Source organism: Parasteatoda tepidariorum, chromosome 1 (genome assembly GCF_982258835.1).
Source record: "Parasteatoda tepidariorum strain Cologne lab strain chromosome 1, Ptep-v5.0, whole genome shotgun sequence".
In the NCBI taxonomy this organism is placed as follows: Eukaryota; Metazoa; Arthropoda; class Arachnida; order Araneae; family Theridiidae; genus Parasteatoda; species Parasteatoda tepidariorum.
This window is the reverse complement of record NC_141755.1, coordinates 70,086,759-70,102,584: the sequence shown is the minus strand read 5'-3', so window position 1 is coordinate 70,102,584 and position 15,826 is coordinate 70,086,759. Positions and strand designations below refer to the sequence as shown.

General features: G+C 26.3%; 2 protein-coding genes across 9 annotated transcripts in view; one reads left to right on the top strand and one right to left on the bottom strand.

Moving 5' to 3' along the window:
• LOC107453245 (uncharacterized) overlaps positions 1 to 15,826 on the top strand; it is a 116,553-nt gene that overhangs the window by 43,795 nt on the left and 56,932 nt on the right. The window contains exon 1 of one of the 8 annotated variants that reach the window (XM_087165996.1): positions 615 to 1,272. The exons of 3 other annotated variants lie outside the window; for them this stretch is intronic. The gene's annotated coding sequence lies outside the window, so the exon portion shown is untranslated. Of the gene's footprint in view, positions 1 to 614; positions 1,273 to 13,284; positions 13,421 to 15,826 lie in introns of those variants that run through there. 4 more of the 8 variants (XM_087166022.1, XM_071179661.2, XM_087165995.1 and 1 more) reach the window with 4 other exon arrangements.
• LOC107453244 (putative monocarboxylate transporter 5) overlaps positions 1 to 15,826 on the bottom strand; it is a 53,451-nt gene that overhangs the window by 31,914 nt on the left and 5,711 nt on the right. The window lies entirely within an intron of this gene.

The window sequence follows — 15,826 nt, the reverse complement described above, 5'->3', positions numbered from 1 at the left end:
ATAAAAACTATTTCGCATTAAAATTTTGTAATTTATACAAATTTTTAATCTGTGGTTTTAAAATAGAAAAACTGAAAATACCGTAATGTCAATTTCTTTTGGTGAACAGTCAAATATTGTCTAAGTATTCTCTTGATTTCTCCAACATAAAAAAAGAACTTTTTGTAAAGAATTATTTTTGATACTACCTGCTTTCATTGTTTATTTGCTAATTAAATAAACAGATAGTATGCTAATTAAGCTAAAATTTCCCTTTGATTCGCTTTCTTATGTTCTCAAAGTCACATCATATTAAGAATCGCTAAGTCACAGAAAAGCATGATTTTGAAACTTTGTTTATTAAAATGGATTGAGTAAAAATTCTAGAGAAATATTAAGAAGGCTTTCTTCAAAAAGATAACCAAAAAAAAGTTTTCATTTTTATTTCTTTTTATGCTTTTAGGGCACGTCTAATCCCTTTAAATAGAGTTCTTAATACATGAAAGCAATTGCACCTAACGATATTTATTTCATTGAGACGCTTCGGTAACCTTGATGTTATGCCAAGCAGATTTCTCCTAATTATCAAATCATCTCACGTCCATTTTGAACGATTAGATCGTGTAAATATTCTAAATGCAACATTTTAGTCAAGACGTCAAAAAGCAGTTTTACTTTTCAAGGATTGAACGAAATCTGCTGCTAATATGGGATAAAATATTTCCTTAAAATCGCCTGCGAATATGGATCGTTTTTTAATATCTAAGAGTTAAAATTCTAAAAATTTAAGAATCGTTTGAGAGACAACTCAATTACTTGACCAACTGGTAACCGATTGACCTTGAGCTTAAATAGTTAATGACTTTCGTTTGGAATTGTTGCTGGTAAAATAAGTGGCTGAATTGAATTCCTTTTTTTTTTTATTCCTATTCATTTCCGAAATCGAATGGTCACTCGCGATTACACTAAAAGAATAGCTGGACTTCCTGTGAAGGACTAATTGTTGCTATCGCATGAACGCATGCTTAAAGTTATAATAAAAGGTAAATAGAAGTATGTTCTTTGTCAATATCTGTTGTATCACGTGATGTACTTTTTGCGTTGATAGTGTGTCTAACAAAAAAATGCCCAATGTAACCAACAAGTGGAAAATCATCCAGTTTTTTAAATCACTTGAAAATTAGACAGTCTTTATTGGAAAGGACAACTGTTGCGAAACTCATTCCAAAATAACTCATTCTAAATCACCTGACATTTTGCTTTTAATCTGAAGATTTTAAGGAATCATCACAGGTAAGATTAGATTTGCTTTTACGATCATTATTTTATTTTGTGAACGAAAAACAGTTTACTCTCTCTTTAAACTTGTTATTTATTAACTTTATTTCTTGCTGTTACAATTTTAAACAGATTCTTTTAAAATCTATCACTTGATTATAAGAAATATTTTTATTTTAATCTTCTTAATCTCAACACTTAAGATTATGTTTATAGATTGAGACTTATTATCGATGAAACAATCATGTTTACTTGGAGCAACAAAAATTAAATGAATTTCTTTTATTCTTCCATTTTAAAAAGCTTAACTGATAAGTGTAACAAAATGAAAACGAAAAAAACAAAACTTTTTTTTCGTTAAGTAAGCTGTTAGCTTAACAATAATTCGAGTAATTTGGTTTGATTTTTATTGTAAAAATTATATTCATACGCGTTGTTAGACAAATTATGTATAATTGTTTGATGGTATAAAAATTTTTGTAGTTTCGTTTTAGTATATAATTTTAATTGTTTAATAATTTTTTAATCGCAAACCCGAAATTTGGTAGGATGTTCAACGACGGTTATGAAACATAAAAATATTACTAACCACTTTTACCAAGTCTCTTGTCTCAAGCTTTCATTGTTTTTTACCTTTAATTGTTTTCAACTGATTTGATATAGCAAGAGTGTCAAAGATACATTATGTTATGACATTTACAACTTTGAAATTGAAAGTACGAAAAATGAATTTACTGTTCTTATTCGATGAGGAAAGATGGAATAAAATGAAAAAAAAAATGAAACAATGAATAAAAATGAATAAAATGAATCCAGCGAAAAAGCTAGAAAACCATTACTCTTGTCCTTTTCAACGAAAGTTAAAATATTTAGCAAGTATGCTAAGTACAGGAATTTTAAAATCTGGTAATTGTGGTAAAATTTGGTAATTTCATCAAGATACTTAAGAGCATAGTATGAAAGCCACTTATTTGGTTAAACTTACTTTTCATTTTTTTTATATTTTACTAAATAAGATATAATAAGTATAATATATATATATATATATATATATATATATATAAATATATATATATATATATATATATATATATATATATATATATATATATATATATATATATATATATATATATATATATATATATATATATATATATATATATTAAATAAGTATATATATGTATTAAATAAGTATTATATATTACTAAATAAAGTAATAGAACTATAATTTTGAAAACCAGAATTTTTGGTAAACCGCTATAACATTAGCTGAAAAATTATTAAATTAATGGTTTAAATATCACATATTTTTTTTTATTAACTAGTATTATGCTTTTTTTTAAATTTTTTAAAAAATGTTTTTTTAATTGAAAGGTTGTTACCATACAGTACTGTAATTTTACAGGAATCTTACTCTTTTCTTCGAGCGGAATTAAAATTTATATAGTTTAAAATTTTTTTTAAAAAAAAGCATTATTTTCGTTAATTTTCTTAATTATAAAAAAAAAAAAAATACTTTTTTTAGAGCCACCAGCGTTTTCAAATCAATACAAATTTGAATAAGAAAACAATTCTTGATACTTATCCATTTCGCTGGCACTGGTAAATTCAGCCATTTTTCTTATTTATTTATTTTTATTTTTACTGATTGACATAAAAAATTTAATTGAGTTTACTGTTTTTCATTCGCGACTTGCTTATTGTATTTGCATTATCTGGCTGTTTTTCATTAGCGATCATGGTATCCAATTTTTCTGGGATTCAGGGGAAATTAATCCCATTCGAATAATTTAGTAATATTTTTATTATTATTTGTCCAAAAACTTTTTTATTTATATTGGAGTTTAAAAGAAAATAATAAGAATTAGTTACTAACTCAAAATGCAGTAAATAAAAATCTTAATGATTAGTCAATGTAAAGGTTTATTTTCTGAATTTCACCTTAATTTCTTTTATTTATTTTCATATTTATTTTATCTTAATTTCTTATGTTTCTTTTATTTATTGTCTAAGATCATTATTTTTTTAGTAAATGATTTAAAAATGTCCTTCTAATTTCACGGGAAGTATTGTTGTGAATGAGATTTTTGTTGTGCATAGAAAAGAAAATTCAATTTGTTTAATTATTTATTTTTTTCCTTTATTTACATTCAATGCATTTTAGTAAAACTAAAAGTAAAAATACCATTATTTATATCCTACATAATTTCTGCAAACAATAGTTTTTTGGCACTTTGTAATGATCTATTAAATTTTACTTGTTTTTTCTGCTTTTCTTCTGGATAAAATAAAAAATATTGTTATTAATTTTTCAGTTTGTTTTACGATAATTAATATTAAATCGCAAAGAAATATTGAAAATTTCACTTTAACTTTAAAAATGCTTTCAAAATACGATGACTATCTATCAAGTATCTTCTAAAATTTGGGATCAAAAATTTTAACTACAGATAAGTTATGCTTTAAGTTAAATGTAACTTTTTTTATATTAAAATCTGCTCAAACACATTGATTTTTCACCATGACCCCTATATGAAGCAATTACATTTTTTTAAATTTGCATCTGCAACTTTGCAGAACTTAAATTAAGCAGGTTTAAGCATCTCTGTTTAAATTAACCTAAAATCATTACAATTCAAAATATAGATAGCTTTAATTCATGTAGTCATGACACAACCCAACATCAGGTTAAAATGCAAATGAACAGGAAAGATGTTTTATCGGGAAAATGAATATTTTGAGTTTTGCATGTATATACATAGTTTTAATTCCAAACAATTTACACTGCTCTATTTATATAAAAAAAATTAAAAAAAATTATTATTTATACTCTTCAAATAAGAGCAAGATTAATATGCTTATAGCGAAAATGTTTCGAATATTTTTAGAATTTATAGCCTTTATTTAGGTAATATATTTAGAATTTATAACCTTTATTTTAGTAATATATTTAGAATTTATAGCCTTTATTTTAGTAATATATTTAGAATTTATGGCCTATATTTTAGTAATATATTTAGAATTTATAGACTTTATTTTAGTAATGTATTTAGAATTTATAGCCTTTATTTTAGTAATATATTTAGAATTTATAGCCCTTATTTTAGTAATACCTTTAGAATTTATAGCCTTTATTTTAGTAATATATTTAGAATTTATAGCCTTTATTTTAGTAATATATTTAGAATTTATAACCTTGCGAAATGTTTCTAATCATAATTTCTCGCATACATTATGCAGATTACGTTGTTCTTCCACTTTTCATGAAGGACAACATTCGTGAAGAATTCGCACGAACTATGTAATAGATTACGTAATAAATTAAAAAAACAAAACAGTTTTTTCTTTACGTTTTCGTTTAAGAGATAATATTTGCTAATCATAACAAAATATCTTTTGTTATTATGAGTGAAATGAATAATTTTTAATTTTAATTATTGTTATATTTTTTCTATAGTTGAAACAAATAAAAATACATATTTTGCTTCATATGCTTGAAACTTTGGTAATTCAAAACAGCAATAAATACGTTGAAACAAACTTTTACCCTGGTTACATTCACATTTTTCAATACTTTGCGTGATGAAACGATTCCTCTTTCACGGCCCACACTATAAAAAATTCCGGATATTGGCCAGTACTTTTTACCGTAAAATCTAATTTTATCGAAACATGTTACGGAACAAAAAAAAAACCCTGACATATAGTAATTTTTGCTGTTATAATAACCGTAAAACCACTAAATTACTCTAAATGAACAATACTGAAAAAGTTACGGTATAATATTTTAGGGTAAAATGAATTCAACGAATGATGTGCATGCAAAGTGTCAGAACTTAGTACAGTCATTTTAACTGAAATTTTTTACTGTGCACGGTATCATATATTAAACGAACCTTTCTGACTCTAGCAGCCCCAGATCACACTGATGTGATCTCAATATGATACTCTAGTATCATATCTGATATTAGTACAAATACGTACTCGATCATTAGTACGTATAAACTCGGTGCGTGCGGCACTTCTTTTCCCTTCCTCTGGTCCAAAAGGGATAAATGGTCCAACAAAGCAGCCCTAATCAACATTTAAACTTTTTTTAAAAAATGGAATCTAATCTTCTTTAAATTATCAACAAATTTGAAATATGTTATCATTATTAAAGAGAGATATTTTTGTTGATCTTGGATTTTTTTTTTCATCCTACGCACTTATTATTAACAAATGATAATTTATTGCAAAAAGTTCAAACATTACGACAAGTTAAGCATTTAAATAAAATCTGGTTTAAGTCTAAACAATCAGGATTTTGTATTTATAACTTTTACGTCCCTACTCACAATAATTCAATTACAAATATTTTATTAATTTTAAACGTAAATCAATTAGCTAAAAAGGAGTTAAAAAAATAATTGTTATTTACCCTTATTCTTGAACCTTTTATTAAATCCAAATGTTTGGTGTAACAAGCAAATATCACAATTGCATTCTTTAATTCCTAAACTAAAAGGTACTACGTGAGAAAATCTTAAACAGAATAGTTCACAAATAATGAATTTGTAACGGTGAATACGTTTATAAAGATCACTAAAACGCAACGTCAAGTAACAACAATATGTTCAGTAATTAAAAAAATAAAAATAATTGAAATTCAAATAAAGAGTCACAGTTCGTAATTTGTATTTTACACTTCCTCAAGCAAATTGTATTTAGTACAATCACTTTTTAACACTAAAATATTGTATCTTTAATTGTGTGATAAAATTCCGAAATAAGTAATTCTGGGTAAGCAACTATTTACTAACAATTGGGAAAATACGGAAACCTTGAAAAAGTTTCGTAATTTGCTTGTACTTTATCATTATTTAAACTTTTGAACAATAGGACTTTAATCATCACAGAATATTTTCTGTTCAATACAGAAAAAAAATTTAAATTGTAATGATTTTTAATTAGAACCCAATAAGTTACCTGTAGTCATGATTAGTTACGATTTAGGTCAAGGTGAAATTTAATTTTTATTATATTATTAGTTTTTTATCTGACATTTGTTGACTATTTTGCATTTTGGTTTAGAATCATAGTATCACTATAAGTGAAACCATTTTGTATTATACACTAATAAACCACAAAATAATATTGAAAATCTAAAAAAATTTTACACAAGAGGAAAAAAAATCCTTGTTTGAATGACATTAATCATTCAGCTTATACAAATTATTTACTTATTTTAAATTTTTAAGTTGAGTTGGCGTCTCTTTCGAAAGAAAAATATTTTTTCTAAAACATTAGATGAAATTGGAAAAAATGGATGAAACAAAAAAATGTCTAATAAGTATTATAAGTTTAAATTAAACCTTGATGGCTCAGGGGGTAGAGTGATGTATGATGGTTTTATATTTTACCATGTGCACTCATCCATCCCTAAAGCTTTTAAGAGAAAAAATCATGCATAACTGACACAATAGTGATGGTGCTGACTATAAAAATGATATGAGCCGTGATGGTTCAGGGGATAGAGCGTTCGCTTTCCAATGAGGTGAACCGGGTTCGAATCACGGCGATGGCTGGTCGATACAAATTCCGCATCCAGCTTGCATCGAACACAGTGCTGACGTGAAATATCCTCAGTGGTAGACGGATCATGGGTTAGATTTCGCTTGCCGTCAGAATAACGGTGGGAGGTTCTCGTGGTCTTCCTCTCCATGTAACGCAAATGCGGGTTAGCTCCATCGAAAAGTCATCCACGAAGGCAAATTTCTCCCAATACTTGATCCTTGTCTTCTGGATTGGGTTCAAAATTACAAGGCTACGTAGTTGAACATTAGTAGTCGTAAATACAAAAATTGGGTCTGCTGTTAAGCGACTATAAAATATAAGTTTAAATTTAAGCAAATCAAATTTAAAAATTTAATATGCAATCAGAAAGTAAAAAAAATTCACGCTAACTTTTAAATAAAACTATCTTCCTATTATTTATTTACATTTTATGAAGAATTTTAACATTTATTTATTATATTACTTAAGAGTCTGTTTGAGAATTGGATCAAATAGCATGACCTTAACGAAATTTGATTATAAAATTCAAAAAGTATGTATTCGTAAATTATGAATTCAGTATGTGATTTGTAGAAGAGTATCGGATAGTATAAAAAATTTTTAATTCAGTAGTAATATTAAAACTTGATAATGATATTTTAGTAGTTCTTTGTAAAACTTATAAAATTAGGTTTCACGTAAATCATGTAAAATATTAAAAACGACAGTAATTTTAATTTTCTAAGAAATTTATTAACTTTACTTTTCGTTCAAATTGTTCCTTTTTCATTTTCTATTGTGTAAAAATTATCTATTGAATAGCTTGGAAATTAATACGATTATTTAAATTAAGTGACCCATATAAAAATTAGATTGTTTTAACCTTTTTTTTATACAGTTGTTACAATAAATGGATCTGAATAACATGCTCTAACATGCTAATAGTCGTATGTAAAAAGTTAATTTATGATGTTTCTGTCTTTTTTTATCTTCTTTTTTTAAGTAAAAAAGTTTTTGTTCATTTCTTATACTATATAGTTTTGAAAAACCTATTTCTTCCAAAGCTGTCTTTTCACTGTGAAAGAAACTGGTTACTTCCGTTTTAAAGCAACATGTGTGTGATGGTTTGTTCGTAATTCCTTTTCCGGTCATGTAAGGATTTTTGTTAACTAACAGGATTACCATAGAGCTGTAATAGAAGTATGTAAGGACGCTGTTATATTTCCCCACTGCTCTTCGTCCCAACTATCAAACTGCCCTTTGTCACGTGTTTCCTTTTCTTTTGGCGATTTTGGCGGAAATAAAAGGTATCGCGTGACAGTTGAGATAAGGTCTCTTTTCTGGCAGATTCGTGTTTTGAACTTATAAAGGTAATGGAGTAAGGTTAAAAGCTTTAGAAGCATTGAGGTTAACGGAAATGTAAAATAGCCGGTCATTTTTCGAGTACACTTTGCAATATTAAAAATTATTTTAAAATTCTAATTTTTCACTTTGTGTAAACTATACAAAATTGCTTACAATTTTACTAAATTTAGATATTTTATAATATATAACTAATAGGAAACAATGGATAACCACTAATAAGTACTTTTTAAGTTTTAAAAATGGTTAAAAATTTTTAAGTTCTTTGCATAAATTACATTCGCAAAGCAAATAATTGAAGCTAAAAATCAAAGTTTTTTCCTATTAAACATCAAAATTTTAAAATTGTAAAAAACTACTTCCCAGTTAATTAATAATACGTTACTTTTGTTAAAACTTATTTTAATAAAAATTTCATCTAATAATGTTTTATCTATTTTAGAAAAGAAACTACAATTAATTAGGAAATATTTTTAGCTTTTAAAGTTTGTTCATTTTATTAATTATTCTAGTTTTACATAATTATAAAATATTCATCACATTTTAGAACTCACTTTAAGGAATTTTTTAGTTGATAAAAAGGTGCGATTAAATTTTAATCCAACATAGTAAACAATAGTACAGCATCTTTACAGGTGCTGGGATTGTTTTTAAAACAATTACAAGAAAGGATTTGAAACACATCCAAAAACAAAAAAGCAAGATAGAAATTGGAAACAAAAAATGCTGCATAACATTAAGAAAATATGCTTCCGTATTTTTAACTCTCCGATTTCATTTTAAATTTACACCTGCTGCGATAAGGTTCAGTAGCTTTAATATTTATAGTATTTTTTTTTCATGCAATATTTTATAACCATCGTTGAACAGCTGACCCAATTTTGGGTTCACGACTACTAATGTTCAACTTTGTAGCCTTGTAATTTTGAACCCAATCCAGAAGACAAGGGAACACCTGGATCAAGCATTGGGAGAAATTGGACTTCATAGAGGACATTTTGGTGGAACTTATTGGATAGGAAAACCTTGTTAACTGATAGGAAAACCACGAAAAAGTCCCATGATTAGCTTTACGGTAATGGGACTTTAACCCATGATCTGTCTACTACTGAGGATATTTTACATCAGCACAGTGGTCGCTGCAAGCCGGGCGTGGAATTCGTATCGTCCAGTCATTGCTGGGGTTTGAACCCGATTCACCTCATTGGAAGGCGACCACCACTGCTCTTTCATGTAATATTGCTATTGAAGAAGATCTCCGTATTTCAATTGCAAAAGACCTAATGATTTTATTAAAGAATTAATAATTAAGTATTAAAACTCTTTGCTCTATATGTTTTTATATTAATCTTTATCGCTTTGTATCAATCTTTCATATCCTTATGTACTTTTGCGTGTTATGAACAAAACTAACCCAAGCAAGCAGCTGCAGAAGAGTTTTTTGTTTCCCATGTAAGCGTGGTTTTCGTGCTCTTTTACTTATAAACATATATTTTTTATTTATCATTTAAAGGTTGATAAGTGACATTAGAAAGCGACAAACGTTCTTTTTTCGTTAGTTGCTTTTTAAGTATGTAAAGTGTCTCAAAATTAAATCAAATTATTAAATTTAAACTTTTTATTTTTTTAAAAATCATGCTATTAAAAAATAAACAATGATTCAGACAATTATTTAAGTTTTTTTTAAAAAAAATGTGGGGAAGTCAAAACAAAATAGAACATTTTTAAAGTAATAAAATGATTTTTAAAAATTATACAAATATGTTCAAGCGTCAATTTATTGCGATTACTGAACACAAAAAAATGCAAATTCAGCAATGAAAAGATAGTGATAAAAAATAAGCAGATGTATGATTACATTGTTTATGAGAAGTCAGAATAAAATACAAACTTTCTAAAGTAATAGGATGATTTTTAAAAATTATACAAATATATGCAAACGTCATTTCATAGCGATTACTGAAAAAAAAATGCAAATTAATCAATGCAAAGATAGTCATGAAAATAAGCAGATGACTGATGACATTTTTTTAAATTTTATTCATAAATTTTTTAGATGTTGGAATATATTTATGAAAAATATTTTTTACAATTTGTTACGTTTTATAGCATATAACTTTACTTTAATTTAATATTTTGGCCTAAGACGTTTACATTCTGCAGAAAACAACAGGATTTCTTAAAATAACTCAGATAAATCTATGTAGTTTATGTTATTAATGATTTCAAGAAGCCAGGAAAATGACAACACAAAAACCTACTCATCTTGAAAAATTTTTTGAAATAGATTTTGAACCTGAAAATTGGTTCTTTATTCATGCAACAAGGCATGTTCCTATAGGAGGGCATCTAATCTATCTGTTAACATAAGATATTGATTGCTGGCTCTATCAATTTTGGTTATAAACCACTAAATAAAAGTAGCCAGGAAAATGACATATCTTCTTGGGATAAACAAATTATTGACAGAAAAAAATAGAAAATTATTTTAAACGATGTTTTTGTAAATAATACCCTCTGCGTATATTCTAGAAATGCTTACACCGGTTGAGATAAAAAAAATTAGATATTGAAAAATTTATGGGAAGTTTCGAAGGTAGTTATTATTGCAAACATTGTTTGGGACATGCCAGGAAAATGACATTTTGAAGTTCAATTAAATTTTTTAACTATACAAAAGAGTTAATGCTAGTGCAAAGTCATTTTGAAATGCAATTTATAAATTTTTTTTAAAAAAAAAGTTCTTTTTGTATTATAGTATTAGATCTTGGAGCAAGGGACAGCGAATTGTCATATTTCGTGAGAATCACCCATATGTAATATGATAAAGAATATAATAATATAAAGAATATAATAATATAATAAAGATTACCTGAAATAATATAATAAAGATTACCATTTGAATCGTTTATTCAATAATTTAACAAAAACATAAAATTAAATTCAAGTTTAAAAAAGAATCATCAGACTTTAATTAAAAAAGATCTAATTTTTAAAAAATAAATAATTTAGCACCTTGATATTCATTATAAAATTTAAATTGATATTTATAATGATACTTTATACGTTTATACTTATTATACTGTTCAAATCAAAAACATAGTATCCTCTAATCAAATTTATGATGTACAATATAATTAGGTCAACTTAGCACCATATTATGGATGTAGCACATATGATAATCTAATCAAGTTTATGGTGTACGGTAACTTAGTCAACTTAGCACCCTATTAAAGTTATAGCTAATTCTATCAGAGTTCCAATCAGAGTTAAAGTGAACGATAATTTGCCAACTTAGCACTATATTGAGGCTGTAGGAAATTTGATCGTGTAATCAAGTTTAAGGTGTACAATAATTTGGTCAACTTAGTACCATTTTAAGGTTGTAGCATATTGATCGTCTAATCAAGTAAAAGGTGTAGGATAATTTATTCAACTTAGTACCATATTAAAGTTGTAGCATATTTGATGCTCTATTCAAGTTAAAGGTGTACGATAATTTGGTCAACTTAGCACCATATTAAGGTCGTAACATATTTGATTGTCTAATTAAGTTAAAGGTGTACAATAATCTGTTCAACTTAGCACCATATTTGGGAGAGATCAGGGTTCAATATACACAAAAACTTTCAACAAAAGTGCATATTTCTATATATTTTGTGCATGTTATGAGAGCAATGCAAAATATTATTAAAGGATGGTCATCATTAAAGCTTTTTCTATTTCTTTTTTCTTTAATTTTTATAATTTTTCTTATTTATTTTTTAAATGAAAAAATCATTACCCATAAATACTTTGTTTTTATTGTGTGAATTTTCACGTGCTCAGTGCTAATATAAATAGTTTAAAATGTCAACTATGCTAATAAATTAGAATTGAACTATTAATTAAGTTACGGAATCATACACAAAAACGTTTACTCTCAGAATGAACATGTTTTTTATTCGACGAATTTGGATTTTTGACTCTGAAAATACTGAGGGAGGGTAGCCAGAATCTATAAAATGTGGTTCCCAATAGTTTAGTTAGGAGAGTGGTCGAAAATTAGAGCTCCTTAATGCTAAATTCACTTTTTGCGTTTTTTTTTTCTCTTCAAAATATCGTATTTTTTTACTGAGCGCCAATTTTTTAATGAAAGGGATAAACTTATATTTCTGACAGAAACAGAATTGCATTGTATGCTTGCATTTATATGAATTCTAATTTATATTTTGTAAATGCTCTCAAATATGTGTATACTGTCGTGCACTTGAAAAATGAACGTAATCGTCAAAGAAAACAAATAAATAAAAATTGAGTTTTTGCACGATTGATTTTTTATTATAATCTACATTTTGGGAAAAAATATATATTTCAAACATTACATTTCTTCTATCAGTTTTTGATAGTATTAGTAAGGGGAAAAGTAGTTGCCAAGCTATTTTTCTTGAAATCTATGGTAAAGCACTCATGTTATTTTTTACATTAATGGCACTGCCAATCAAATAAAAATTTAAAATAAGAAATATATAAGTATTAAAAATGCAAATAAATAGGATGAAGATCATAATCTGATTAGTCTTTTCAATTAAAATTCTAAATTTAAGAAATTCCTGAATTCCAATAGATCTTAAATATGAACGATGAATTATTTGTTTAAAGCGATATTAGAACACCAGTTTTACCCCTTTATGATGATTATGCTACATGCTTGATTACTGATTAACATTTTAACAGTAACCTCTGATTAACATATTAGCAATAGCCACTAATTAACATTTTAAGAAAACTGTATTAAATTAAATTAGATTGATTGCACTATTAATATACATTTTAGTGATTTCTTATTCAAATCATTTTTGAATAAAAAATTATTGTAATAAGAAAATAATTTTAATTTGAAATTTGAGATTTGAAATTGATGATTCCTCTGGTCAAATCTTATTAAAAAAATATCGAGATGAGACATAGAAATTCATTCACAAAGTTTCAAATTGATTTTTTATTTGGAATTTCAAGATAAGAAAAAAACCATCCAGATTTTGAAATCACAGATAATTTAAATTCACCGTATTAAGGCAGTATTTTTTATAACTTAAGGCTTTACTGATAACGTGGGTATGAACAGGTGTTTTGAGTAACACTTTAGTTCCTAATCCAGTGTATCATTGATAAAAGAATAAAAGAATTGGTATTGGTAGAAAAGTTTAAAGATAATTAATTAAAAAAATAACAGTTTAAGTTTATTCTTTTTAGGAAGAATAGCAGAAAATTATTTTTCCAAGTAAGTGGCGATTGATTGTTAAAGTATTACAAATATCCCATCAATCTAAATTATTAGAACCAATACTCAAAATATGTAAAATCCAAATTTGAACAGTAAAAAAACAAATGTAAATGTAAAAAAATTAACAATTCGAAATAGTAAACATTAAAGATTTCGAAACTCATTATTTATTTTAACAAATGCAAATTTATTCAACTATGACATCAGATGTTCACTTTTTCAATATATATAATCCTAATCATCTTGATAGTATAAAATTAAATTACTAAAATTGTGGTTTCAGTCATCGATTACTAAGCAAGTGATTTCATAAGATGCCCGTTTCAGGAGAATCATTAGCAAATTAAAGGATTAAGTTAAAATGCATAATTGAATAGATTTAGCATTTAATAGCACAAACAATATAATTTAATTCTAACTACATATTTTAGTTTTAAGAAAAACGTTAGGGAAGCATTTAAAATTTCCTCAAAAAAATAAACCATTTTAATGTTTAACATCTCCAATCTTCACTTGAATAAAAACTTCATTCGCTTTTTGAAGCGAATGAAGTTTTAATCAAGTAAAGACACCAGGTTATAATTAAGCAAAATGAGAAAATTTTTTCAGCTGAAAGGAATACCAAATTTATAGTTAAAAGTTCTTAATTGGTCATTAAAGAGTCTAATTTGTACTGTGGAATATTTTTAAGACGCAAGGAATTACATATAATAATGTTTTGAAAACTAAAAAAAATGCAAAGCTTTTAGCTGCAAATGGATAGAAGTATTTTTACTTATTTTGTCTATTGTAGGCGTGTTGCCATTAACCGAGCAAATTTCAAAGCGTATTTCTATTTTTGCATACATTATTAGGTTTCACCCTTAAAAATCTTAAAAATAAGGGATGTAGAGTAATGTAATGTTGTGTTTTAATACTAGAACCATACTACCTCTAATTCTTGGACCGAATACTAAGTGTTCTGATACTAGGGCCAAATACTATGTGTTCTTATACTAGGACTGGAGGGATTACGTTAAAATTTAAATGTATAATTAGAATTTTATATTTATTTAATTACTTGTAAAATATTTAATGTTCGTAAGAAATTATTCTTAAGAATTTAGTAATTCATTCCATCAAAATGAATTTGAACTGTTTTCAGCATGACGCTGTTGTTTGAGGCCAACTTGTGATGGTCAAACTTCACCACAATCAAGCGATTTTTTCTGGTACTTGTACCTTTAGAGGGACCGTAAAAAACATATTTTCACAGTATCTATATCAAAGCAGTATTGATGAAGTTTTAATAGGTATCAAATATACTAATGTAATAGATAATTAGCTACATTTGTGCATTTGGTACCAACTAAATGTACCAATTACCATTACACCAGTAGTACCTAAAATAATTAAGTATCATTGGCGTCAATAATAATATGACGATATTTTACATTTCTCCTACACGAATTAGTACCATTTCCGTATTAATTTTGCTTTATGATACTTAGAGAATGTAGCTTGTTTTTTTATTTCAGTTAGTACTTATTACCAAGTTCATTAAGCATCATTGGCGTTAATAATAATTTGACGAATTTTTTACTCTTCTCTTTTACATTTAGTACCATTTTTCTATTAATATTGCTTTTAACATATCTTTTTTTTAAAATTTCAATTTGTAATTATTATCAAAATTAATTAAGTATCAATAGCGTCAATAATAATATGGCGATAACTCATATTTTTTTCTAAAAGATTTAGTACCTCTCTCTATTAATTTTGCTTTACAGTACATAGCATATTTTTCCCCTCTCAATTAGTACTTATTACCAATATTTATTAAGCATCATTGGAGTTTATAATAGTTTGATTCTTACTGTTTCCCCTAGGCGAATTATTACCTTTTCTCCATTAGTTTTTCCTTCTAGCACACTTCTTATTTTTTATTTAAATTTACACACATTATCAAAATTAATTAAGCTTCATTGGAGTCAATGACAGCATAGCGATTTCTCACAGTTTCTCTAAAGGAATAAGTACCGTTTCCCCATTCGTTTTGCTTTTCCGAATGTAGCTATCTGTTTTAATTAAATTGTTACTTAATAGCAAATTTAATCAAGCATCATTAGCGTCAATAAAAATATGGAATTTTTTTATGTTTCTAATATACGAATTTGTGCTGTTTATCCATTAAATTTGCTTTTTCAGTACACAGCTTATTATTTTTTTTATTTCAATTACTGTTGATCTTAAATTATTAGTTTATAGGTTCCCATTTTAAAAACATAACTCCAAACAAATTAAACGCGTGGCTTCAAATAACTTTACAAATACCAATGTGACGTAATCCGCCAATGCTATCCAGTTCATGCTAATCATTGATATATCTGACATAACGGATAAAAAATAAATTAAATATTAAAG